Source organism: Triturus cristatus, chromosome 8, assembly GCF_964204655.1.
Source record: "Triturus cristatus chromosome 8, aTriCri1.1, whole genome shotgun sequence".
In the NCBI taxonomy this organism is placed as follows: Eukaryota; Metazoa; Chordata; class Amphibia; order Caudata; family Salamandridae; genus Triturus; species Triturus cristatus.
The window spans coordinates 1,159,278,829-1,159,306,482 of record NC_140591.1 but is presented as its reverse complement, the minus strand read 5'-3'; the positions used below and the strand labels follow the sequence as shown (position 1 = coordinate 1,159,306,482).

Below are 27,654 nucleotides of genomic sequence, written 5' to 3'. Positions count from 1 at the left end.
TAAAGGAATTGCATTGCATTGCGATGACTTGCGACATGGAAGGGCAACCCAAGACCTAGCTTAATCTGGCCCTAAGGCCATAGCACTCAATAAGGCTACCTTTTCACTTTGCAAAAAGAAAATCACTTTATTCCACGTAAAACTAAATGCTAAACACATAATGAAAACCAGAGCTCTGAGCCCCATGGCAGCAGGACAGCTGCCTACTAAAATTATTACAGGACTTAAACGCTAAACACTGGAGGGCTAGTCACAAACTGCATTTTGTAGTCCATTTAGTAGTCGTACAATAGTACTACTCTCATGCTACAAAATTCTATTCACAAACCCAGGTACGGAGGTACTGCCTCAGCCTTTCCTATCTTTTTTTGTGCGGAGAATTCCCACCGGCTGTGGAGTCTCCGCAATTGTAGGTATACATCTCAGTAGTAAATGTGAAAAGTTCATGGGGAACATCTGGAAAATAGGGAAAGCTTACTACAAAATGATAGGGGTTAAAGGAGGTCTAAGGAAGGTCTAAGGGAAGGTCGTATACCCACACACAAAAGAGTAAGCCCATTGTTATTCACGGATCTTTCTCCAAATTCCCTACACCCAAAAAGAACCCAAATCACTTGTAAATGTACTCCAGCTCAGACCTGGAGTCAGTCCAACACCAGCCACAGCCAAATCATAGTACTGCAACACTCTCCTATATAAATTAGTGGCGCTGACAAATATCTACGCAAATATTAGCAAATAAAGCCTGGTGTATGTCTTTGATTAATATCTATAATGGTGATATTTTAAAATATAGTGTAAAGTAATTTTCTTTTCATTCAGTATTATGGTAATTGTTATTGTAAAACCCCTGATTCATTTTATATCAAGTCTTTTTTTATTTTTGAACATTTATTTATTGCATGAAATATGCTGCTTTCGAATGTTTGAACCAGGATAAATACATTTGTTTTGAAATGTTTTTAATTTTCCCTTAGAAGCAAATGCTGGAGATTTATTGAACAAGGATTACAACACATGCAACAAACCTAGAAATAAAAGGAGTGATTGTCCTAAACTCCACCACCCATGTCCAGCTGAAACAAATTTCAACAGCAACCAATCGGAGACAGGCAGACCAGATTAGACATGAACTCATACAACAAACATCTTTTGCTGCATTCACTATGTCCATGAAAATCACATCTTGGTAGGCTTGAACCTCGTTTTGAGGAATAATTATTTGAGGAGGAAGAGAGAGAGAGAGAGGGGGGGGGGTTACAGGCAAACAATAAACATCTTTGAGGTGTACTAGGAAGCTGTCATTGTCAGATACTGCTCCTCACCTGGTGTGACCATGGACAAGATTGCTGCCTGGGTGTAAGAGCTTGATTCACCTAGAGCCTTCTCCCAGGCTTTCCTAGCCCATGTCAAAATACCTGCGGCACTCCATTTCAGGGCCGTTGGATCTTTCCAGATCATCTCCTCTGATAATGTTGACGTCTCTCAGGCAAGCAAAGTCTTAATGCTTACATCAGTCACTGAACTGCATCAACAGAAGAGTGCACCAATTTATCACCATTACACAGTTACTGGTAAAAAAGGCAGAGGATGGTAAGGGAATTGTTTGCCTTTGCCCACATTCCCTCTTGTGGTAGGTGCCATTGACTTCACCTTCCTGTCACTTTGGCTACTTCACCCCACAGCACACCTTTTGCGCAACAGACAGCACTGGCATTCCATCAACGTCTGTGATACCAGGGGATGTTTCACTGATGGGTATGCCCATTTTCCCGGAAGCACCCATATCTACATTCACCTCTTGCATGTTGCTTGGTTGCTGGGGATATCTGATAGAGACATCTAGCCGCAGATTCCTTACCTTTGAACTTCTAGTCATCGGCGTTGTGTTCGTCGTCTTGTCGTCCTTGTCATCAATATAACCAACACTCCGGCGCGCTGATGTCAGTTCTCTTCTTTCCGTGCCAGTCAGCGCAGCTCTGTCGGAGAGAGCATACCCCCTGTCATTTTTTGACAGACTTTTTTTGACCTTTTGTCTACAACTTTTGGTGTGCTAGGGATATCTAGCAAGGAGACCTAGGGGTTCAATCCGTGCAGCGCCTGTCACCGGGACCTGTTGGACGCGGACCCCCACTTAGTATGTCTCAGGTGCCTGAAATGCGCCCACGGCACAAAGTCGTGCTCCAATTGCTGGGCCATGGCGCCAAAAGCTTTGAGGGAGCGGTCCCTAAAGCTAATCGCGGCCTGGCGACCGGTGCCTCGGAAGTCGCCCCGTCGGTCTCAGTCTCGATCCGAGTCCCAGTTGAGAGGAAGGTCCGAGTACCACTCGAGTGGATCGAAGTCCACTTCTTCCAAGTCGTCAGGTAAGAGGCTTCGCAAGAAGCACAAGAAGTCTAAGCGTGCTTTGACTTTGCCATGTCTCTCTATGCCATATTTGGGCGGCCTGACCCTATTGGTGCACCTTCGGGCCCCACAGGTTCAGATGAAGGAGTCCCCGTGGGTTCTGTGCCGTCTGCTCCGGCCCTGGCGCCACGGCCTCCTGCTGGACCCGTTTCCGGGTGTGGACCGGTGCCGGTTGCACCTCCATAGCAATCTACCTCAGTGGAGGTCCGCTGCGTCGATGGCGCCTCCCCATTCCTCATTTCCGACGACACGGAGCCAGTCGGGCGTCCACTGATGCCGAACCGGCACCGATGGAGCCATACGGCTCAATGCCATAGGAATGGATGAGGAAGATTGGGAGGGGGAACAGAACTCCTTATAAATCCCGAAACCCCAGGACATGGACCGTTATGAGGAACTAGGTGATGTCAGTGGCCTAGATACCTCCCCAGATACTGGCATGCTGTCTCCTTCCAAACTGGCTATGGAGGAGGGGGCATCATTTGCTATGGTGGTGTGTCGGGCTGCGGAGTTCTTGGACCTGCAGCTTCCTACCGTGGTAGTCAAGACTAGCATCTTGACAGAGGTCCTGCAGCCTGGTGTCTCCAGCACAGAACCCTTGCTGCCTTTCAATGAGGCCTTGATGGATGTTCTTCTGGGCACCTTGTCCAAGCCCAGTACAGAGGCTCCTGTGAACAGAACGATTGCTCGCCACCAGGCCGTTCTTCCCATTCGATATGGGACACGGTTGGGCAGGTGCTGCCCAGAGTCTCAGAGGAGGACCGAATTCTACTCTCCCAAACCATTTCAGATGGGGGAGATGCAGCGAAGTTCGCAATCCGATGTGGCTTGGACACGACAGACTAGCTGGACAGAGCGATATCCAGGACTGTGGCTGTACGTCGCCACGCCTGGCTGAGGACGTCTGGTTTTTCGGGAGATGTCCAGGCTAATCATATGGACATGCCCTTTGATTGCTCCAGTCTGTTCAAATACAAAGCTGCACTTGAGCGTTTCAAGGGTTCGCGGGCTACGGCCAAGTCCGTGGACCTCACCACAACATCCCGGTCAGTGTCTGCTTTTTGCTTCTTTCGTGGTCAGGGAAGGGGCTACCAACTGCGCCAATCCTATTCCGGACAGAAGGCCCCACAAGTTCAGCAACCTCTGCGGGGCCATGGACGGAGTTCACCCCGGCCCTGGGGGTCGGGAGGCCAGAAGTCGAGCCTAGCCATGATCCCCTCAACCACCACAAAACCCTCCTAGTCCGATCCCCCAGGATCACTCATGGTCAGTTGGTGGCAGAATACGCCATCTTCTCCACCACTGGCGAGACATCACCTCGGGCAGGTGGGTGTTGCAAATTTTCCAAAGGGGCTACTCCTTCCCCTTCGAGACTACCCCTCCATCCATGCTTTCAGTGTACGATCAGCTGACCGAGGATCGCCTTGCCTCACTCTGTGAGGAAGTCAAAACTCTCTTGGCCAAGTGATCTATAGAAAGGGTTCCCAGGCCATAAATAGATTGTGGTTGTTACTCCTGCTTTTTTCTGGTCCCAAAGAAGGACAGAGGTCTTTGTCCTGTCCTCGACCTCAGAGCCCTCAACTACTGCAACAAAAAGGAGAAGTTCAAGATGCTCACCCTAGCTCAGGTCCTGTCTGCCCTGGACCCAGGAGACTGGATGATAGCGCTGGACTTGCAGGATGCCTATTTTCATATCCCTGTCCTTCCTGCCCATCGTCGCTACCTGCTGGTTACGGATAATCTGAGGGAGGTGGAGATCAGAGGACTCTGGTCTCCAGCAGAAGCCAAGCTTCATATCGACCTTTTGGAGCTTCAAGCAATATGATTGCCACTGAAAGCCTTTTTACCATCCATCAAGGGAAGTCTGGTTCAGGTGTTCACCAACAGTACTACCGCCATTTGGTACTGTAACAAACTGTGTGGTGTGGGGCAGTGAACTCTCTGTCAAGAGGCCCTCCGTCTCTGGACTTGGTTGGAACAACAGAGCATTTCCCTGGTGGTTCAACATCTGGCCGGTTCTCTGAATGCCAGAGCACACAAACTCAGCCGAAGGTGATAGCAAGTGGATAGGTGCACCGGTAAAAGTCCAATAACAAATCCAGTGTATGTGATCAAAGACCAAATTTTTATTTTCTATTTCTTTCTTCTTAGATTCAAATATATAACAACATCCAGCCAATGCGTTTCGTTCCATTTAAATTTAGAACTTCATCAGGGCTGAGATTCACATAAAAAAAGAGACAAAAAACACAAATCAAACATATATGTATACACATAACACACAAAATTAGAACTACTGAATAACAAATCATGACAGCAATAATGAATTGACATAACAGCACTACATGTACTGACACTCATGTGTGTCCACCGCCGACATAATAATGAAAATGTAATGAAATGACATGTCAACAGAATATGAAACGGCACGTAATACAGACAAAAATCAAATGACAACTAACATTTCGTATACCAAACATATATATACGTCCCCTAGGAGTCACATGTGAATAGGGACATATCTCAAAGTCATATACCCACATAATCAATACTAAATTAGTTTTTTAATATTTTAAGACCAAATAAAAATTATAAAGTGCTTCATGTGCAATAAATACATGCCCATTGTGAAGATCATACCACATTCACAGCGTGCCCCAACATAAGGGTATATTACATTTTATATATACCTATGCTCCAGATGATACACAGAGAGGAGGGCATGATGCTGTTCTCATAAGTAAACCATGAATGATTACAGTCTTATATAGCGCATAGCTACCCGAAGGCATCCCAGCGCTTAACTCACTAGATCTTGAGGAAATCAGGCAAACAGGAAGGTTTTTAAACTCTTCCTGAACCTGAGATGGTTAGCTTCCATTCTGATGGAGTCAGGAAGTTTATTCCAAAGGGTGGCGGCTTGGAGGGAGAAGCGCCTGCCTCCCATTCGCACTCTCCTGGTTCTAGGAATCGCAATAAGCTTTTTATTTTCAGACCTTAGGACTCGTCCTGGTAGAAATAAATGAAACATAGATTGAATCAGGGAGGGTCCTATTTTATTAATAGCTTTATGGACCGTAGTCAGCGCTTTAAACTGTACTCTTTGCTGGACAGGCAGCCAATGTAGTTGACGCAGTGCTGGCTTAGCAGAAGTCCGACGAGGGATATCCAGCAGCATTCGAGCTGCGCAGTTCTGTACTGTCTGCAGGGTTTTTATGGTAGCTTGTGAGGTGCCTAAATACAGCGCATTCGAATAGTCCAAGCGTGAGAGAATCAGCGCCTGCACTAATATTCTCCTGGCCTCAAACGGAAGGAGTTTGATTATCTTCCGAAGTAGTCTGATCAAGGCATAGCAATTTCCTGCCACCTTGCGAGCCTGAACGCCTAAGTTCAGGGCAGGATCAAGCCAGACCCCCAGGCTCTTAATTTGTTCTTTCGGTAGCGGTGGAGGGCCCAAATTAGACGGCCACCAGTTCTCTACCGTATTGGCTGGTTTATGACCTAGCAGCATCACCTCCGTTTTTGATCCATTCAACTTTAAGAAGGATCGGTCCATCCATTCCTTGACTTTATTAAGGCACAGGGAGAGGTTCTCAAATGGGGCACCCTGAGAAGCCAGGGAGATGATAAGCTGCGTGTCATCTGCATACGTTACCAGCTGTACTCCCCAGGGCAACACCACCTCAGCCAATGGACTCATGTAAATGTTAAATAGGGTAGGGCTGAGGGAAGAACCCTGGGGGACACCGCATTGCAGACGCATTTGGGGGGAACAGGCATCATCCTCAAAGACCGCAAAAGTCCTATCGGACAGAAAAGAGCGCAGCCACTTTAGTGCGCCTCCTCCGACACCTACTTCCATCAATCTATGAATCAGGATGGAATGATTCACGGTGTCGAAGGCGGCACTAAGATCTAATAACACAATGGCTGCCCTATCTCCATTGTCCACAATCTTAAAATCTATAAAATAATCCTCAGTATAAAGCAGAAGAATAATAAGGATTCTCACCTTAACAGTGTAGAACGCTAGTCTGTCTGGTTATATATAAAATGAATATGTATGATATACACTGAGTCATCATTCTCCACGGTCATGCGATCACGATATACGATAATGGATAATGGCACAGGTACCTGTATATGTTTTATATAGTTAATCAAAATATAAGGTTACTAGAATCAAAATGCAAAGTAAAAACTAGATAAATAAAACCCAATATAAGTTGACACCAACACAAACTATGAAGATGCAAACACCTTGGACTATCACCAGGATAAAGAAGGTATTTCAGAACGTTTGGACCTACAGAGACGTGTCAATCCTCAATGACCACTACGTGCGTATATGCATCCTGTTCTAGAGATAAGGCAATAGAAATTTGAAACAATGTGATGAAAGTTATAGTCAACAAAATTCAAACCACTTCTAGCAATAAAGGAATATAAGTAGCAAACAATCCATCCAATATCCGATTTGCTGTTAGATTCTGGGTGAATACTATACTTTAAATCATAATAGAGCATGTTAAGGAATGCAATTAAAGTAAACACGCCTCAATGCCCATGTTGGAAATAGTTCACAAGAATAGACAGATAAAAGAAAGATAAGAGAAAATGCTGCGAGTGCTTCCAATACTTAATGACCGAAGTACGCTATAAGCCGACCCCAGTAAGGCCTATATCACATACCTTGATAAGTATCCATGTGGTCAATCAAGTTATGCCAGTAAGCAAGCGTCCCCGGTGCCATTGCTCCATATAAAGTCCCTCAGTGACCACTGGGTCACACTCATCTGTAAAAGGTGTATCATGTGACAGTCACTGGTGAATTTTACTATTATTAGAAAGAAACGATCGCCATCTTGAAGAGACTAATACCCTATGTAGTAAAATCTTGTCATGGCTTTGAAAGTGCAAAACATTCATCAGCGAGATAAAGACAACTCCAATCATGTTAAAAGCAAAGTGCAAACTCACAAATTCATTTCAGAACATGAATATGTATGAACAGTAATGAAGGCAGTAGCGGTCATCTGCAAGTTGTGCCTACATTTTATTATTCAAATGCAACAAACATCTGGGAACAATAACAAATCATTAGTAAATCTTTAAGACATACTCAATTCTCAAGATACCAACCAGTTCAAGAAATTACATCGTAAAACCAGCAACTTGTTCATGTCAATAGAGTATCTGTGCAAGTACTCGAATAGCTAAGCTAGAAAGTATCATAGTGCTCAGACCAAACAATTATGAAATTCATTGTCCGGGTTGTGTCCTGCAATATTCCCCTTTAATCGGCATATCCATTTAGCCTCATTTTTCTGCCTCAGACACAATTCCCTGTTACCGCCCTGGGGATTCTCAGCTTTATGATCAATCCCTAGGAACCAAAAACTGGTGTCATTCGGATGGAATATCTTGAAATGCTCTATCATTGGGTTCTGGCATCAGTATTTTTTAAGGCTCTGTGGTGTTCCTGTATGCGCAACTTCTAACTGCGTGATGTGCTGCCTATGTAAATTATTTGCAACCAATTATATAGATGACAAAATGTGTATTACAATTGATGAAATGCTTTACACTGTACTCATGAGGTGAGTTAAACTTACATTTCTTTGTATTAAACTCAGCCAAAGGTGTCTCCATCTGGAGGTCATACAAGGTCTCTTTCAGTGGTGAGGAGAGCCTTGGTTAGATCTGTTCGCTTAAATAGAGAACGCGCAATGTAAGCAGTTTTGCTCGTTGGAGTTTCCAAAGTGGCTCTTGTTCTGCGATGCTTTTTGACGCAAGTGGAGCTCAGGCCTCTTGTACGCCTTTCCGCCCAAACCACTCCTGGCCAGAGTGCTCAAGAAGATATGGGGCGACCAGTCACAAGTCGTTCCTGTGGCTCCAGACTGGGCATGGAGAGTCTGGTAACCGCAGCTGCCGGCAATGAGCATCAATCCTCCGATCAGGCTGCTCCTTCGGGAGATCTTCTGTCGCAGCAGCAGGGGAGGGTCCTCCATCCGAACCTGTCCACTTTCTGCCTCCTTGCGTGGAGATTGAGCGGCGACAACTTTTTACCTTCCTCCCGAAGTCTGCAAAGTTATTCTGCCAGCCAGGCGTCCCTCCATTAAATCGGTATATGCCTGTCAATGGAACATATTTTATAAATATTGTACAGAACTGTCTGTTGACCCCTTATTTGCCTCCCTGTCAGATATTCTCCTGTTTATTCTTTCCTTGGCCCAGCAGGGCTATGCAATGTGCTCTCTGAAGGGCTACCTATCAGCCCCCTCAACTTTTTATCAGCTGGCATATCATCCTTCACTTTTTAAGTTCCCTTTGGTGCAGAAGCTTTTGAAGGGGTTAACCCATTTGTGTTCCCCTTCTCCTTTTCTTATGCCTCATTGGGACCTTAATTTGGCCCTTACTTTCTTGATGTGTGTACTGTATCAGCTGCTGCACAACTGCCCTCAATGGTTGCTCACCATCAAAACAGCCTTTTTAGTGGCAATTACCTCTGCTAGAAGGGTCAGCGAACTGCAGGCACTGTCATCACAGCCTCCTTACCTGACAGTCTGTCCGGATAAAGTGGTACTAAGAACTAGGGCATCCTTTTTGCCCAAGGTTGTAACTACCTTCCGACTGGGACCGTCTGTTACTCTGACCACTTTCTATGCACCTCCGCACCCTTCCAAAGAAGACAAGCGTCTCCATTGTCTGTATCCCAAAAAAGCGTTATTGTTCTACCTTGATCGCACTAAAGAGTTCCGGGTGGATGACCAACTCTTTGTAGGGTATGTGGGAGCAAAGAAGGGGCATGCTGTTTGGAAGAGGACTATCTCGCATTGGATTATCCTCTGTATAAAGACTTGTTCCGCCTTGGCAAAGAAGCAGCCTCCCGAAGGCCTTAGGGACATTCTACCAGGGCAAAGGCAGCCATTACAGCCCTCCAGCGTGGGCTTCCAATTGCGGGTATCTGCCAAGCGGCCACGTGGGCATCTCTGCACACGTTTGCCAGACACCATTGCCTGGATTCTCAGGTTTGCAGAGAGGCCCTGTTTGGATGCAGGATTTTCTGGTCTAAAACTTTCCGCAGTCCCACCTCCGGGAAAGATATTGCTTGGGTATCTGTTCAAAGGTAAGGAATCTGCGGCTAGATGTCTCTATCAGATGGACAAGTTACTACTTTGGTAACGCCTTATCTGTTAGAGACATGATCTAGCTGCAGTTTCCTTACTGACCCACACATCCTCCCTGCACTCTGAAATTGTTGTTGGTGTCAGGGCTGTCCCCCTTCGGGCCCTGGCTGTCTTCTTAACACACCATGGTCAATCCCTTCATGGCTCCGCACTTCTGGCATGGAAAGTCGTGAAAAGTACTGATGTCAGCACGTCTACGTGGCAGTTATATTGACGATGCGGACATCATGACACTGATGAACACAACGCTGACAACATCATGAAGAGTCGACTGAAGCCACATACTGGCACGCAGGGGTACTGCTAAGAATAATCTTCGGGATCCAGCCTGACGCCTGGAAGTTTCAAAGGTAAGAAATCTGCGGCTAGATCATGTCTCTACCAGATAAGGCGTTACCGAAGGTAATTAACTTGTCCTTTAGTGACACGTGGCTTATTGGTAATTAACAACACTGCACACTGGGGCTACATGTGCTAGTGTATTCACCAGAAGTTGTATGGGAGATTTTTGTAGGCTGTTGCGTGTTGCACAAAACTGGCATGTGACTGGGCATATATACAGATAGTGACCCTGATCTACGCCAATATGCAGGTACCTGGGAGGGTACAGAATAGGGGTCAAAGTATGCAGATGCAGGATCGGCTAATTAGCTCATTTTCTTCTACAACTTCTAGTTTGTTTGCTGCATTTATGTGGTTTGACAGTCTGTTGTCAATGATGAATTGTGGATGATTAACACATTGTCAATATACATTATATCAAACAGTGTAACACTTATCAACAACACAAAATTTAAAAGTCTCACATGCTACACTTCCTTATTAGGTGAAACATACTAAAATTCTTAGTTAACAGACATATATTGGAGGACTGTGTACAAAAAATTAGAGAAATATAAATATAGTATCAAAAATATGGTTTACCACATTATCGTGTTCCTATACTTAAAATGGGACTAGCAAAAATATCATGTAAAAAATATTTTGGAAGGCCATATCACCAAAACAAGGTTGTTTTTTTTTAAATAGAGACTGTAAAGTAATTTTAAATTATTATTAAATTGCTAATATAGTTAAATGTATGGTAATGCAACAGGAGGATGATTAAATGTACTGTTTCCACTCCAGACTAAACAACAGTAGGGAAAGTAATTAATTGAGAGAGGTCAGGTTTCCACTACGGTCTAAGCAATGGTAGGGACATCGTTGGACTACGAAGGGTCAGATTTACTATTCTAAGTCAAGTCCAAAAAACAGAAGGAAAAATATTGGACTTCTGACAAATTAGATTTACTATTTCCACTCTAGTCTGTGCAACAGAAGGACAAGTGTTGGACTTCGGAGGGGTCAGATTTACTGTTTTCGCTCCACTTTAAGCAACAGTAGGGAAAGAACAGGAGTTCGGAGGGATTACTTAAAACAACCCAATTGGCCTAAGCCAACTTACATGGCTCCTAGTCTGCCACTGAAGACTGGAAGAACAGCTCTGAACTGCTAACTCAACTTTACCATTTAAAGTAATGGCAAAGCCAAGTCTTCCAAAGTGTAATATGTGCAAGTCATCCATAAGGTAGACCTAAAAAAGCCTGAGGCAGAGTGTTGTTTATTAACAAGTGGAACAGTAGTCATTTTAACTTCGGAAAAGGCTAGTAGCCCCAGTGGCAACTTCAGAGTTGCAGGCTGGCACAGGAGCCCGGCTAACTTCTGACTGGGCCTACTGAAGTTGAGACTGTAAGGTATCAAACATCTTGTTACCTTAAACCCAACTTGATGCCCAATTCAAAAATAATGCAACTTCTTGCTGTGTGCTACTTTAAAAAAGTTGACACTTTGTTGCAGACTGAGTCTGTCCTTAGTTTTCTGCTCTCCAGGGAAAACATTCAAACAACTCCCAGGAAAAGAGACAATAGAAGCTTGGATGGGAGAGTGGTGTTACCTCCCTCCGGAACGAAGCCACAAGGGTGTTAGTCCAAAAAGAGACATTCAGAGAAGAAGCCACCTTTGAATTGCAAATGAAGGACACATGGGAGAGGGTATGCTTGCTCTATTGTTTAGGTAGACAGGTTGGCACTTGGGAAAGAAAGAGGAAACCAGTCGCCAAACTATTTATTTAGAGGCATGTAGCCCCATTCCTAGCCACACCTCTGGGTTAGGCTAGGGAGCTCCAGACACCAGGCGAGGGGTTTTGCAGTGTTTGAAGTGGCCTGGAAGTGATCATAAGGAGGGAGGGAACCTGGTAGCCCATTGGTTACCATCCACATTCTATCCTGAGGGGATTTTCTGAGCATAAACACAGCACCCCTGGCACCCTGAACTCAGAGCTCAATGGACTGGATAAGAGGACCGAAAAGGATGCCCTGCGGCACGAAGGACCCGGCGAAGAAAGGCTGCACCAATATGGACTACACCTGCGGAACCTGGTGTCTAGCGAAGGAGAAGGGACTGTGCCTGCTGTGTCCTGCTCATGTAGAAGTCGTTTCCCGAGCCCAGCCAAAGCAAGACACTCCAAGGGTCAATTGGTTGACCTCCTGTTTGCAGCATAGGGCCACAACAGCTGAGGAAACCTGCGGAGACAAGCTGGTAGCCCAAACTTCTGACCACCGCTCCTCGCTGCTGGGCAGCATCAAGTACCAGAAAGCAATGCTCATAGTTGCCCCTGAATCTGCTGAACCTGGGAGAGTCATTGGAGTGCAGCTTGGTTGTCCAGTAGGCAAGTTACTGTCCAAGGAAGGATTCCCCTGTGACACACCAGGTGACTGGTATCCCAGTGGCAACTGGCCTTATACCAGGACATAGAGGACTGTAAGGGACATTGACCCCTGTGACCAGGCTTGCCTTACCAAGCAGTGGACCAAGAAGTAGTTGCAAGAATACCCTCATCAACAGCATCACATTTATAGCATCCTTGGGCATCTTCAGCATCCTGTATCCCTTGCATCAGGAAGACTTCTATAGAAGTTTATGGCATGTGCCTGTAACTTACTGAAGACTGCTTCATCCTTCAAGGTAACTGTTTCTGAGGAATTTGCTGATCCCCCTGACTGGCTGCTTGTTTAAGTTGGTCGCCTAAAGTCACTGAAAGTACCCACATTGATACTTAGTTTTCCTTGGAAAGGTTTCTGTATCAAATTCCTTGAATTTGTCAATTCTTGTTTGTGGTTTTGTGGAAAGGTGCATATCAAACTAAGTCATACAGATATTTCCAAGTAGACAATCATAAATTAGTGATAATATCAATCTGCATTCATCATTAGTTAAAACAGTCAAACAACAATATTGTAAGCCCCAATTTAAATTTACACACATCAGTAGCTAAAATGCAATGCTGTAAAATCATCATTCATCATTGAACAGAGGGCAATTCGGTTCATTCCCAGTAACACACAAGTAGCCCCTGCTATTAATGCATTTCAATAGCCTGAGTTCCTGTACTTCTGATAGCCCCAGCCTCACCGAGTAGTAAGTTTAGTGAGTGCACCGAAGAAAACCAGACTGTACCACCCACCTTCCTCTGCAAGAAATCCCTTACTTGAAGGTATTTAAAAAAAATCTTTCGACCTGATATCGAGTCTGGTCCAAATATTTTCAAATGAAGCCAGATAAGGTCCCTGAAAAAAATCCCCAAACCTCGCAAGCCCATGCCTCTCCACCTTAGAGTAAAAGAGCCTTAAAAGATATCTGGTAGCTACTTGTTCCACTGGATAGGATTTTAGCAGTTGTACCTCCTTAGACCCGACCTCTTCCGCCAAACAGCCCAGTTTTTAAAAGCAGACAGGGTCTTGAACTGCACTTTTTTATAATAGCCAGGCTCAAATATTTTTAGTAGACATCCCTTGGTGGCTCCCTCAATAAGAAGTTCATAAATAGATGGAACATAATCCTCAGATCCTTGATTCCCTACATTGTTATTAAAAAGTGGGTGCATATATTGTAAGACGGCGACTAAATAATATAGTTTAAAGTTAGGTAAAGCCCAACCCCCTGTCTCCCTAGTTAAGGTGAGAAACCTATTTGCACTCCTGAATTTGCCATAAGACCAGATAAACCTGGAAATTATGGTATTCAGTACTTTAAAACATGAACTCTCGAATTCAAAAGGAATTACAACACTTTTGGAAGGAACAACATTTTAACTAAATTTCACCAACCCACAAATGATACAGGGAGGAAGTCCCATCTTAAAAAATCATTTTTAGCTTTGCCAATAACCGGAGCCATATTTATCTCTACGATCTGTTACAGTTTTACAGTAATGTTGACCCCCCTAGATGAACAACCAGCTCCACCACCAGATGGTCTTGTGTTGTCTTATATCTATTCACCACCAGCTGCGTTTTGTTGCTATTCAATAAGTACCCTGATAGTTTACCAAAATCAGTGGTCGCCTCCTCTAACAGACTTGTCGGGGTCTGCAGTAACTACAGCGATGTCGCCTGCAATAGGTAAGGTTTTTGTCTCCCAGCAATGCAGCCTGACTGGCACAATGTTGAGATTAGCATCAAGACTGCAGAAAAATGGTTTGTATAGAACAAAAAATAAAGAGGAACTAGGACACCCTTGCCTAGTTCCTCTTTCAATGGATATTAACCCAGATTCATTCCCCATCATCTGCAGGTAGGCTACTGGTCTGTGATACTTCGCCTAAATTGCCTTAATAAAAAACCCACCCAGCCCAAACGATAGCATAGCCTTAAAAGATAGTGCCAGGCAACCCTGTTGAATGTGTTTTCATCAGTCAACAGGGCTACCTCCATGGGCTCATTTGCAACATATATTGCATCCAAGAGTGCAATCACCAGTGAACACGATCGGAGGTACCCCTCCTGGTAATAAAGCCACGTTGTTTTATTGAGACTAATGTAGAGATGATACTCCCCAAGCAAATAACCAAATCTTTGAATATAATTTTGTGTTGCAATTTATTAGCGTAGTTGGCCTGTACAAGCCGAGGTTGTTTGGGTTTTCCCTGTTTTTAAAAAAAACTATAATATTTGTGCAGCCTAGGAGGACAGTGTCCTTTCTTAACCTGAAGAAAGAACTCCTGTATATCAGCAAGTAATCAGAAAAAGTACCAAATAAGGGAGTAAAGGGGTATCTGGATAGAACCTACCTCCTGTATAACTTTTAATAAACAATGTGATTCTATCCTATCTAAATAAAAACTATTTTTCTTTTTTATTATTTTAAGTGATGTTAAATGGGGTGTGTTTAGTGATCCATGAAAAGTCATGGAAAGCACTAAGTGTTTTTAAAATACCCCTCACACACTATGAATCCCATAGTGTCATGCTTCATCATAGGGGTCTTCCGTCCCTCTACGGGGCGGGGCGTGCTACAACCTGCGAATACGGGGGAGCACTGTTGGTATAAAGGAATAGGCTATGTGTGGTGAGGGAGTGGGAGTGGTAGGGTTTAGTGAAAATTACAATAGTTAGTTAAGAATTCCCTGGCTAGTAGAAAAAACTATTTTATTCATTTCTCTGGCTGGAACATTAAAAAGAGGGATGTGTAGGGGGTGTATCTTAATGTGTTACCCCCTACTGGGTCAACATGTTTCGTAAGCAGTCCCCACTGCTTTACTCGTTAGGACCGAATGTGATCCCTACTACACTCAGAATCTATAACTAATTTATATGTTTAGTATAAAGTAGATTGGCACAAGAACTAAAAATAGAAATCCAAATAATAGAAGTACGACTCAAAAGTTACGAATCACCAAGTAGCATGAAGAAACATCTAGATGAACTTAACAGAACTCTGAATGATTTTGAAGCTACATTGAAAAAGAGCAAATATAACAAACTAAAGAAGGATACCAGTAGGTTTAGCCACGACAAAACATACCCGTACATCAGAGAGGACTACAAACCTCACCAACAAGCAACAACGGATGATGATTCTTCTGACACAGGTTCTAACAGCTCAGAGTCGAGCCATGGTAGAAGTCCTAAATACCCAGGTTCAAGAAACAATTACAAACGCCCTAACCAACAAAGACCAAGTGGATGACCAACCATGTATCCACCACAGTTCTTTGGACCACCCCCTTTCTCACATCCCCAAGGGGCATACCCACCGTGGAGCCATCCTCCTCAAGAATACCCCTACTTTGATCAACCTCATTTTTTAGGATCACGCCAGGGAAGAAACAGAGGAAGGAACCGGAGAGGGAACAGTGTCCACTGGACAGCGAGAGAAGAGGATCAAGAGAGAGTATCAACCAGGAGCATGACAAAAGCATCAACGAGCAGGAAATGAACTTGGTAGTGAACCTCACCAACGAAACACTCACAGCAGCCCAGATCTCAGTTTTGGAAAAAGGACTGGGTTTTTTTCCAACAGCGAATATGGACAAATTCCTACTATGCAAAGAAATACAGGAATTTATAAGAAGATTGAAATTACAAATCTTCTTCAAGGATAAGGAAAAAACCAAAACACAAGAAGGTGACACAGGTCTAAAACCTAAATCAAGCTTCACACCATTGGACTCAACTCTCCCTATAGAATTGCTTACCTTCGAGAAAGCAGTGATGAAGGATTTAGAGGATCTGAACCCCACCACTAACCAAGTATTCCAGAATATAACAAATGACGAAAAGCAAGCAATACGAGAGCTAAGCAACAATCCCAAATTGGTGATAAAACCTGCAGATAAAGGAGGGGCGATTGTCATACAATCAAAGGACCAGTATGACAAAGGATGCAAACGCCTCCTCCAAGATCAAAGAAACGATGAAGTTCTAAATCAGAATCCAACAGAAAGGATAAAGATAAAAATAATGAGCATGGTAGAAGAAGCCCTTGCCCATGGATGGATAACGAAAAAAGAAGGAGACTTCCTGATTCAAGATTCACCCATAACACCTTACCTGTACACCATCCCCAAGATACACAAAAAACTGGAAAACCCTCCAGGCCGTCCGATCGTGTCCGGAATAGGATCCATCCTAGAATCGGTCTCAAAATTTGCAGACGCATACTTGAGACCCATGGTTCAAAAAACATCAACTTATCTGAGAGATACCAAAGACGTCCTTGTACTACTAGAAGACCTCTCATTTGACCCCCAACACCAACTCCTTATCAGTTGTGATGTCGAAAGCCTGTACACCAGTCTCCCCCACACTGAGACCTTAAACATCATTGAGGAAGTCCTCTTTGACACCGAATGGGAGTATCAAACACCTAGAAATGTCATCATGGAATGTTGCAATTTAGCACTAAGAGAGAATTTCTTGGAATACAACCAAACCCTTTATCTCCAGAAGCACGGGACCAGCATGGGGAGCACCTTTGCTCCTAGCATAGCTGGTCTCTATGTACACCACTTGGAGACAATGAAAATTCTCCATCCAAACAACCCTTTTCACAGTCACATCAACACCTGGAAAAGATATATAGATGATATATTGATCATCTGGGATGGCGACAAGGACACTGCAAATCGTTTCATCACTTGGCTTAACTACCAAGATGAATTTCTAAATTTCCCCAGCACCATCTCCTTTTATTTTCCTGGCACAATGATTTTTCAGTAGGATTACCAAGAAGCCTCCCTTATTTTTGGGAGTAAAACGAGCATTCTTAACAAATTCCTAATAAACCCTAAAGTTTCACAATTATTTGAATCTTCCTCGGCGATTGCTCCTCCCACGCCTTTTTTCTATTTTTCGGATTCACGCGCAAAACCAGGGAGTAACTTTCTGGCCCCATAATAGTGGTACATTACGAACATTTCATTAAACAATCTCTCGCTACATGCCTCTCTGGTGAGAGCCAGACAAGTCACCCCATCCTGGACTCCAGTGGGTGTCTAGTTGTATAGGTTTGCAAGGTTTACCTAGGTGCTGGCAGAGCTAGGGTTCAAAATCTACAGCTAGGCACTTAGCAAAAAAAGGGTCCGTTTTCACTGTGAATATGTGATGTGTCCACGTTGCGTTTTGAGCCGTTTCCTGTCGCGGGCACTAGGCCTACCCACACAAGTGAGGTACCATATTTCCCGGAAGACTTTGGGGAATGCAGGGTGGGTGGAATTTTGTGGATCCACGCAGATCCCAGAACTTTTCATCACAAAAATGTGAGGAAAATGTGTGTTTTTTTAAACTAAGTTTGAGGTTTGCAAGGGATTCTGGGTAACAGAACCTGGTGAGAGGCACACAGGTCAGCCCATCCTGGATTCCCCTAGGTGTCGTTTACATTTTTTTACAGGTTTGCTAGGTTTCCCTATGTGCCGGCTGCGCTAGGGCCCAAAATACACAGGTAGGGACATTGGTAAAAACAAGGCTGTGCCTAGTGGGCTTTCTGCCGCCCTGGAGGGGGGAATCGGGGAGGACTGCCCCGATATGCCCCCAAGGAGGGCAGAAAGACTGTGGCTATGTTTTTGAGGGGTGGGGGCATTGGTATGCCCATTCTGGGCAGCCACCAGCCCCAAGCATAAAAATGCCAGCATAATCGCTGGCTCCTAGTGGGCTTTGGGCCCCCCCCCGGGGGGCAGATTAGGGGCCACTGCCCCTATCCACCCCTCAGGGGGGCAGAAAGACTGAGGCATTTTTTGGGGGAGGTGTGGGCATTGGCTTGCCCATTCTGGGCTGACCTCAACCCTGAAAAAAAAAATCCTGAGGCCTCAAGGTCTTTCTGCCCCCCCGGGGGGGCAGATTAGGGGCTATTGCCCCAATATGCCTCCGGGAGGGGCAGAAAGACTGTGGCAATTGCCATTCTGGGCAGCCCCAAGGTCAATGAAAAAACCAATCTCTGGTTTCTCTAGTGGGCTTTCTGCCCCCTGGGGGGCAGATTGGGGGATACAGCCCCCGTCCACCCCCCTGGGGGGGGGGGGGGCAGAAATACTGACATTTCTCTGGGGGGGTGGGGGCATTGTCATGACTTTTTTGGGCAGCCCCCACCCCAACACCAATAAAAAAAAATCCCTGGTCTCTATTGGGCTTTCTGTCCCCCCAGGGGGCAGATTGGGGGCTACTGCCCCCGTCTGCCCCCGGGGGAAAAGAAAGACAGACATTGCTCTGGGTGAGGGGGGCATTGCCATGCCCTTTTTGGCCAGCCCCCACCCCAATATCAATAAAAAAAAAATCACTGGTTTCTAGTGGGCTTTCTGCCCCCCCCCCCCCCCGGGGGGGGGCAGATTGGGGGCTACTGCAGCCCCCATCTGCCCTCCAGGGGTGGCAGAAAGACTGACATTTCTCTGGGGGGGCATAGCCATGCCTTTTTTGGGCAGCCCCCACCCCAACGTCATTAAAAAATAATAATCCCTGGTTTCTAGTGGGCTTTCCGCCCCCCTGGGGGGCAGATTGTGGGCTTCTGCCAAGACTGTTGCGACCAAACAAATATGGGGAAAGCAAAGGCCCTTGCTCAAGGGGCCGCTCCCCCCTCCCTCGTGCTAGTGGGTGGATCCCTGCTTGGGGATCACCCTTCTGGGATGATCCCCAAGCAGGGATTCACTAGGGAAGAGTACCATTGGAAAGGGGAGATTCCAACAATACCTCTCCCATTTTTTTCAGTGCTCAGGGGGTCTGAGATAGACCCACAAGCACTGAAACGGAGAAACTGAAACTAAGTTTCAGTTTCGATTTTGTTGCAATGACGATTCCGTGGACGACGTCAGGACGGAGCCAACGACGCCGCCCCCTGGCTTGCAGAGGTACTGCTGGGGAGAAAGTTTACCGGATCGAGTCTGACGCCTGGGGATATTCTAAGTTTAGGAATCTGTGGCTAGACTGTGTCTCTATCAGATACTTCGTTACCTAAGGTAAGTAACTCGTTCTCTGAGTAACTTTACTCTTGGAAATGGTGAATAGACTAAAGTAGTAAAGTTACTCAAAAGTGTAAGTGTAAACTTACATGTGTAGATTCACTCACTTGCAAGTTTACCTTTGTGAATTGTACCCTAGGTTTTCCTATAACACCAGGCTTTAATTTTAAGGTCCTCGTGAATAATGGGTTCCAGAAACACAGGTCACTGAATTGGCAGTCAGAAGTGCAACGTGCAATATCAGTACTTAGCTCAATACAATCCTGATACCTGCTTCAGTTTTTACAGTATGAGGGAAATGTATCAGTGTGCTTTACTTGTTTGAGAGATTGCACATATCTTCAAAAGGACACAAGTTTTTACACAGTCCTCTTGCATTTTCATAGAAACCACTAAGGCCAAAATCAATGCCACCTCCCAAATTGACCAGAATAACCCACACAGACGTGGCAATGTGGATCTGACACAGTGCTTCATAATAGGCACAATTCACAGGAGTGCACACACAGTTCACGGGAGTGCACACTCTTGGGGGACTAAAGTTGACTTCAGTGTCTGTCCATTGGAATACCTGCACATAAGATCATTTTACTATAAAGGTTCTCCACAGTGGCAGAAAACTTTAGACAGGAGAGGCCTATAAAACACTATTTTTTATGGCTACAGGTAAAAAGGTCTGTTCCTTCACAACAAATTACTTTACCACCACTACTATAACCACAAAGCATGTCAGGGGGTATTAGTCACAATCTTATATAGGGGTGAACATCAGAGCACTGTTCAGTTGGTCTCCGTCCTTGTAACTGAAAGGCCCCATAATGATTGTTGGGCTCATTGCAGGAAAATAAAAACATATCAACCTCACAAACAGGGTAAATGACAAAGGGCATGGGCACATACCTTCCAGAGCCAGGCAAGGGATTTTCCATCCCAACACAAAGTCAGCAGTGCCTGATGCAGGATCATGATTGGATTCGATCCAGCTCCAAGTTCTGAAAAGATGCATAGCACCTTATGGATTTCAAGTTCTCTGCAGCCTGTATCCCAGTTAATCTGAGCAATTTGTGTCACAGGGCTACTGGTACATTTGCCCTAACTGCAGGGAAAGTGCACATGTTCTGCAACTTGTAAAGGTCACACACACGTGTGTTAATAACACTGTTTGCCACAAAGTAGCTTCAGATATGTGTGCAATCTTCAAAAATGGCAGGCTGGATCCTCATGGGAGCACCAGCTGAGTAAAGTATACTACATTCCTTCTTTTTTGACGTGCCCACCACCAGCCTAAACTGCAGATTAGAAGCTTGGGAAGATAGTATTTATTTTCCAGTCATGATATAATTCTTCCCTTAAGGTGTCATTGCCAGAGTAGTGTAGTTTAGCAAGGGCAATTCTGTGCTTGTCTCCATTCCCCAGAAGGTCGAAGACAGGGTATCTGAAAGAGGCTGTTAGTTATAGACTCCTTACCTTAGACCCCAAGGCTTCAGACTGGATACGGATAATTCTTTCTTAGCAGTACCCCTGCGTGTTGGTAGGTGGCATCGGTCAACTTTGCAACCTTCATTGGCATCGTGTTAGCCGGAATGACATTGCGGTGTCTGTTTAGATGTCGCCCCTGCACGCTGACTTCAGTTCTTTATTTTTCCGCGCCAGCCTAGCGCAAACCTGGAGAGAGCTACCCCTTTATCACTTTTTGACTAAGCTTTTTTCAACTTTTGTCGACTTCATTTTTGAGTCTTCGACTCCTGCTGTGCGAGGGATGTCCCATCGTTGGACCGGCTTCAAGCCCTGCGATGCCTGTCAGAAACTGATGTCTGTGACGGATCCGCACCTCGTGTCCCTCTGGTGCCTGGAGCGCACCCACGATCCAAAGTTCTGCTCCGACTGTCGGGCCATGAATCCAAAGTTTTTGCAGGAGCGGGCCCTAAAGCTCCTGGAGACCCAGCAGTCGGCTCTGCGTCTTTCAGGGTCTCGAGACCGGTCAGGGAGCCCCCACACCTTTTCGCACTCAAAGTCCTCCAAGAGTTCAGGTAAGTCGAAGCACAAGAAGAAGGTGAAGAAGCACCGGTGCTCTTCACCTTCTCCCAATTGGTTGGCTGACACAACACGGGACCCGGAGCGTCTTCCCTCTAAGGCTCCGTCTTCGGTGCCAATTTCTGGGACGACTATGAGCCTACCTCCCTTACCGAGAGCTGGATGGTCCCCTGCCCAGCTTCGTGCATTTTACGAAGCCCTCCATTTCAGCTACTTTATGCTTAAAAAATAATTTTTTTAATTTCAAAGAAAATTTGTACTTGCAAGTATCGGGAGTCGCAATGGGCTGCAGTTTTTCACCTGAAATAGCTAACCTAGTTATGGCTGAATTCGAAAAAAGATGGATATATAGTGACACCAACCCATTTTTAACCAATATTGGGTTTTGGTGTCGCTATATAGATGATATTTTTATGATTTGGGATGGAGATGATACATGTCTACAAGACTTTCACAACTGGCTAAACTCAAGAACAGCTGAATTTAACTTCACTAAAAGTGCTGACCATGACAAAATAAACTTTCTGGATGTCTTTATCCAACAGGAAAATGAAGTACTGGGGGTTTGTCTATACACTAAACCGACAGACCGTAACACTCTTTTACATTTTACAAGTAGCCACCCACGTACTTTAAAGGAAAATTTGCCGTACGGACAATTTCTCCGTGTAAGAAGAAATTGTACAAACAAAAAAGACTTTTTCACTAATGCAGAGATATTAAAAGACAAATTAATAACTCGAGGATACCCGAAAAAATTAGTGAAAGGTGCACTCAAAAGAGCGTGGTACACCCCGAGGGAAGTCTTATTAGTTCCAAAAGCAAAGGATAAAATCACTCCATTGACATGTGTGTTGACTTTTGATCCAAAAGCTAATAAAGTCAAAAAAATTGTCCAAAATAACTGGAAAATAATTGAGCCTTTGGGAATTTCGAAACCTTTGTTTGCTTTTAAAAAAGGTAAAAATATCCGACAACAACTCGTGAGGGCTACAAGACAGACAGAAATACCAAGAAAAGATCTGCGGAACCTCCTGCAATTACCACCGGTAGTTGGTCACTTCCGATGCCAAAACTGTGTGGCATGTAATCTAACAGAAGACTCCAAACAGTTGGAGATTAATGGCCTTACGCACTACCAAAAAACATTTTCCAATTGCAATTCAAAAAATGCAATTTATTGCATAAAGTGTCCTTGTAATAAATATTACATAGGCCAGACAACACAGCATGTAAAGAAACGTATATTGCAACACAAATCAAGAATTAAATGTAAAGTTCAGGGGGCCCCATTGGTGCAGCATTTTCAGAACCATCTGCATTCAGAAAATGACTTAAAATGGTCAGTAATGTGTTTAGTCGGTAATTTCGAAAAAACTGAGTTACAAACAAAACTTAACAGATTAGAGGCCAGACTAATAGCGAAATATCATACCACAACGCTAGGCCTTAATGATAAAGATGAGATCTGGGCTCTTATACAATAATGGAGCGTAAAAAGGGTTCACATGTTCTTCAGACGTTGTTGCTTGCAATAGTCGGTTCGTACTTATCTACACTAATGTATTGTGGATAGCTAGAATGTAAGGAGTGGCGGTAATATACTGGGATATAAGGTAACTTTTCTACATTTTTTTGTATTTTATTTTCAATCTTGTTTAAGCAGGTATTTAATGAGTAAAAGAAAAGAAGAGCATATAACGCTAGTTTAGGGCATTTAATATTATTCAATTATCCCCACTCTGAATTGAATCCATTAGGACCTGATTAGGACTTTCCATGATGGCGGCAATAACATATATGTGCATTTTGGTGAATTTGGGTATTTATTCGTTTCCGTATGTATAAACTTACTGTTCTCCGTTTCAGTTGAATAGTAGTCCTTTTACTAGGTCTATGGTTGGCAATGTCGTTGTCTACCATCAACATAGAGAGAGTGGTCCTTTTATTATGTTTACGGCAATATTTGCCGGGTTTAAATAGACTTCCGCATCACGTGACATCGGACGCGATCCGTGTAGACTGGAGGGAGAAGGAACGTTAGAAGTGGGTCCTGTGTATAAACTTCGAGGTAAGGAGACGTACGATTCGGCAAAAGTGTAAATATACCTACCGTTACACCAAGGCTAAAGAGAATTGATACTTAGATTTGGTTTTTTTATTGGTTCTATTTTTTTTATTGGTTCTATTGACAGAGTTGAGAGCGAGGCGACCTCAAGCAGTGCTAAAACAGTGTATATGCACAAACATATGCAGAATACTTGAACCGTATAACGAGTGGTTTTGGAAGGGTCGAATAATTATACACAAGGTATGTACCACATATCCTTTTCAATAATAGGCAGGTTCTATTATCTAATTTCCCCTAATGGGTGTAACCTACGGTGTCAATTACTTTGGGTTTTCTCGTTTTAAATAACGATACAATCGATGCACTTTGAGATTATACTGACTTTAAGATAAAGGGTAACGGATGTGGGAGTCAGTGACTTGGAAATAGATACATTGATTATAGGTGGAGTGATTTTCCATTGAGATAATTTTTGGTTTTGATTGCTTTTAGCCCGCCAAAATAATTTATAGAAAAAAGAAAGAAAGAAAAGACGATTATTTGTTCCGACCATACCCTAATTGGACAATAGGTAATATGCAGTTTTCAATATAAGGTATTTTAAGTTTATTCAACATACCACATATTAATACACCTAATTGCTTTACATTCACTGTCGGTGATATATTAGATTGGGTTGTAAGGTTGTTATACACTCTGGGTGTTTTATTTGAAGTTCTACGTTTTGTTGTATGAGCCGCCACTTCAGTTTTGAACTGTTGTAATATAACTGTAATATAGTGTCTTTTAATATTATTCCTGTGTTTCTGTGTATATAATCTAAATAGAGATAAGATGGATATTAATAGGGACAATTAATTTGTTCTTACAGGTTGTAAATTATTGGTTCGGATGCCCTAGTCCTGATGAGGCCAAAAGAGTTATTTGGCTGAAACGCGTCGACATTTATTTTGAAGACACTCACTGGATTATGATTTATGTTTTGACTTATTTGTGAAAGAGCACTCAAAATAATTAGGAGATTGTAAACGACAAAATCTCGTAGTGCGTCTTTAGTAGTGATCTTCTATATATAGGAATGCTGTTTCAAAAAAAGCCCATAAGCATCCTGGTACATTAAAAAGGGCGTTTGATGATATGTATATGTTCAGTGATTGTGCTATATGTAAGTATTGTAAATATTGTATTTGTTTGTATATATATGTCTAAAAACAAAAGAATTTCAAAAAAAGTGTGGTAGAAAATAAATATCCTCACACTTATAAAAAGTAATTGATACATTTTTGGTTTTCATTGGAATCGCCGTTGACTTGGTCACAAAATTTAATAATACAGGTTTTGTTGGAGAAATAAATATTACTCCAGGGGAGAGATAATTCATCTATCTCTTCGCCTAAACTTATGTGAGAGTATCAGTCCCGAGGCATTATCTTTTTCTATATATCATTTACATTCCCAGATGCCGGAGGGTTATTTGGGTTCCCCCCTTTTTTGAAGAGATCCATTTCATCTTTGGGCAACCTGACTCCGCTGGCGCACCTTCGGGCCCCGCGGAGCTGGTGGTGGGTTCTGGGCCTTCGAAGCCGACGGCTCCGGCCCCTACGGAACCCCCGAGGATCCAGGCCTGGATCTGGAGCGATGCAAGTCGACCTTCCCTGGTGCCGACGCCCCTGGTGTTGGTCGTGCCCCCAACCGGCGCCGTCCCCAACCTCACCTCCATCATGGAATTGTCGAATCCGAAGCCGGAGGGTATTTTTGTTCACTTTTTCATCCCTGGTGTTCCCTATGGCCCAGAAGGAGTTAATGAAGATTGGGAGGGGTCACCTGACCCTTTTCCAGACCAGCTTGAAGAGCCAGGCTGGAGAGAGGAGCTGGGTGATGCCATTGGTCTGGACACTTCGCCAGACCTTGGCATGCTTTCTCCACTGCCGTGGCTACGGAGGAAGGAGCGTCTTATGCTGTGGTGGTGCATAGGGCAGCTAAGGCCTTGGGCCTGGAGCTCCCTTTAGTGGTGGTCAGGACTAATTTCCTGACAAAGGTGGTTCAACCAGCGGTATCCTGCTCTGAACCCCTTTTGCCATTCAAAGAAGCCCTCACTGACGTCCTTCTGGGCACCTGGTCCAAGTCCAGCACAGGGTCTCCTGTGGAATGGACGATTGCCCGCCACCACCGCTCTGGGAGATCCCATTTTCGTCACCCAACACCCTTCACCTGAGAGCTTGGTGGTCCAATCCTCTTCTTCTAAGGGCATATTCACTTCTTCTCCCCCAGACAGGGAATCCAAGAAGCTGTATCATCTTGGGAAGCGCATGTTCTCTTCCTCCAGCTTGGTGCTTGGGCTGATACTCCCATACCATCTGGGATACGGTCGCGCAGGTGCTGCCTCAGTGCCTGGAGGAGGCCCGGGCTGTTCTCTCCCAAGCAGTGGCAGGTGGGAGAGACGCAGCAAAATTCACGATTCGCTGTGGACTGGATACCAGCGACTCACTGGGCAGAACGATTGCCACATCGGTAGCCTTTCGGCGTTACGCCTGGTTGAAGACGTCTTACTTTTTGGGGGATGTCCAGTCGACTTTGCAGGACATGCCCTTTGATGGCTGTTGCCTTTTTGGTGACAAAGCAGACTCGGCGCTGAAGTGCTTTAAGGATTCTTGAGCTACGGCCAGATTGTTAGGCCTTGCAGCATCATCCCGTCCACCTCAGTCTGCTTTTTGACACTTTTGTTGCTACGGAAGGGGCACCCCACTGCGTCCGGCCCAGTCCAGCCACCAGTCCACTCAGGCTGCCCAGTCTCTGCGTGGCCTCGAACTTGGAACCCAGCAACGCTGGTCTGGAAGCCAGCGGGCGGGCCAGTCCATCCTTTCCCCCCTGCAGCAGCCTCTAAGCCTTCCTAGTCCGACCTTTCAGGGTCACCAACGGCAGCAGGATTCACCATCACCTCCCCCACTGGCAAACTATCATGTCAGACAGGTGGCTTTTGCAAATAGTACGAAGGGGCTGCTCCCTCCCCTTCGAGACTACCCCTCCCTTCATGCAACCGTCTTTCGATCGCATGTCGGAGGATCATTTAGCGCTTCTCTGCCAGGAAGTCTCAGCTCTCTTGGCCAAGGGAGCTATCGAGCGGGTTCCTACGCCAGAAGGAGGTCGTGGTTGTTATTCCTGCTACTTTCTGGTGCCCAAGAAGGACAAGGGCATGCTAACCTTGACTCAGGTCCTGTCTGCCCTCGACCCTGGAGACTGGATGGTGGCACTGGACTTGCAGGGCGCCTATTTTCACATTCCCGTTCTGCCAGCCCACAGGCGCTATCTGCGGTTCACGGTAGGCCACGAGCATTTTCAGTTCACCGTGCTCCCCTTTGGCCTTACCAGTGCCCCTCGAGTGCTCACGAAAGTGATGGCGTTGGTCGCAGCTCATCTGCGCAGATCAGGGGTTCCAGTCTTCCCCTATCTCGACGACTGGCTGTTGAAGGTGGGCTCACCACAGGCTGTCATCTCCCACCTCATGACCTTCTGCATTCACTGGGGTTCACTATCAATGTGCTGAAGTCACACCTGACTCTCTCTCAGACACTCCTTTTCATCGCAGCTGTTCTGGACACAGTGCAGTTTCGGGCCTATCCTCCCAAGTAACGAGTCCAGGATATTTGGGCTATGACACCTATGTTTCAGCCTCTATCCCTAATTTCGGTGAGAATGACCCTGAGACTGCTGGGCCTAATGGCCTCCAGAATCCTGCTGGTGGATCATGCCACTTGGAATATGCCGGCTCTGCAGTGGGACCTGAAATTCCAGTGGGCACAGCATCAGGGGAATCTTTCCGACTATGTCCAGATCTCAGAGAGAACTGTACAACAACTGCAGCGGTGGCTAACGAACCACGCTTGGGTCAGATCAGATCCCTCTCCCTTCCCCATCCAGATGTCACAGTAGTGACAGATACGTCACTCCTGGGATGGGGTGGCACTGTGAGACGGATGGGGATCAGAGGTATCTGGGCTCCGGTTGAGTCCGGGCTCCATATCAACCTTCTGGAGCTCCGTGCGATCTGTCTGGTAATGACGGCATTCCTTCCCTCTCTAAAGGGGAAGGTGGGCAGGTGTTCACAGACAACATCACTGCCATGTGGTACTGCAACAAACAGGGCGGGGTGGTGTCGTGGAACCTATGTCAAGAGGCTCTTCATCTCTGAA

At 45.1% G+C, this 27,654-nt stretch overlaps 1 protein-coding gene and 1 long non-coding RNA gene across 4 annotated transcripts in view; both read left to right on the top strand.

Annotated features, from left to right (window-relative positions):
* LOC146805541 (ATP-binding cassette sub-family C member 5-like) overlaps nucleotides 1–27,654 on the top strand; it is a 1,766,780-nt gene that overhangs the window by 1,735,566 nt on the left and 3,560 nt on the right. The gene's annotated exons all lie outside the window — the stretch shown is intronic.
* Nucleotides 23,608–24,686, top strand: LOC146805542 (uncharacterized). The gene is made up of 3 exons (XR_014967471.1): nucleotides 23,608–23,704; nucleotides 23,957–24,035; nucleotides 24,336–24,686. It is a non-coding gene; the product is annotated as an uncharacterized LOC146805542 (long non-coding RNA).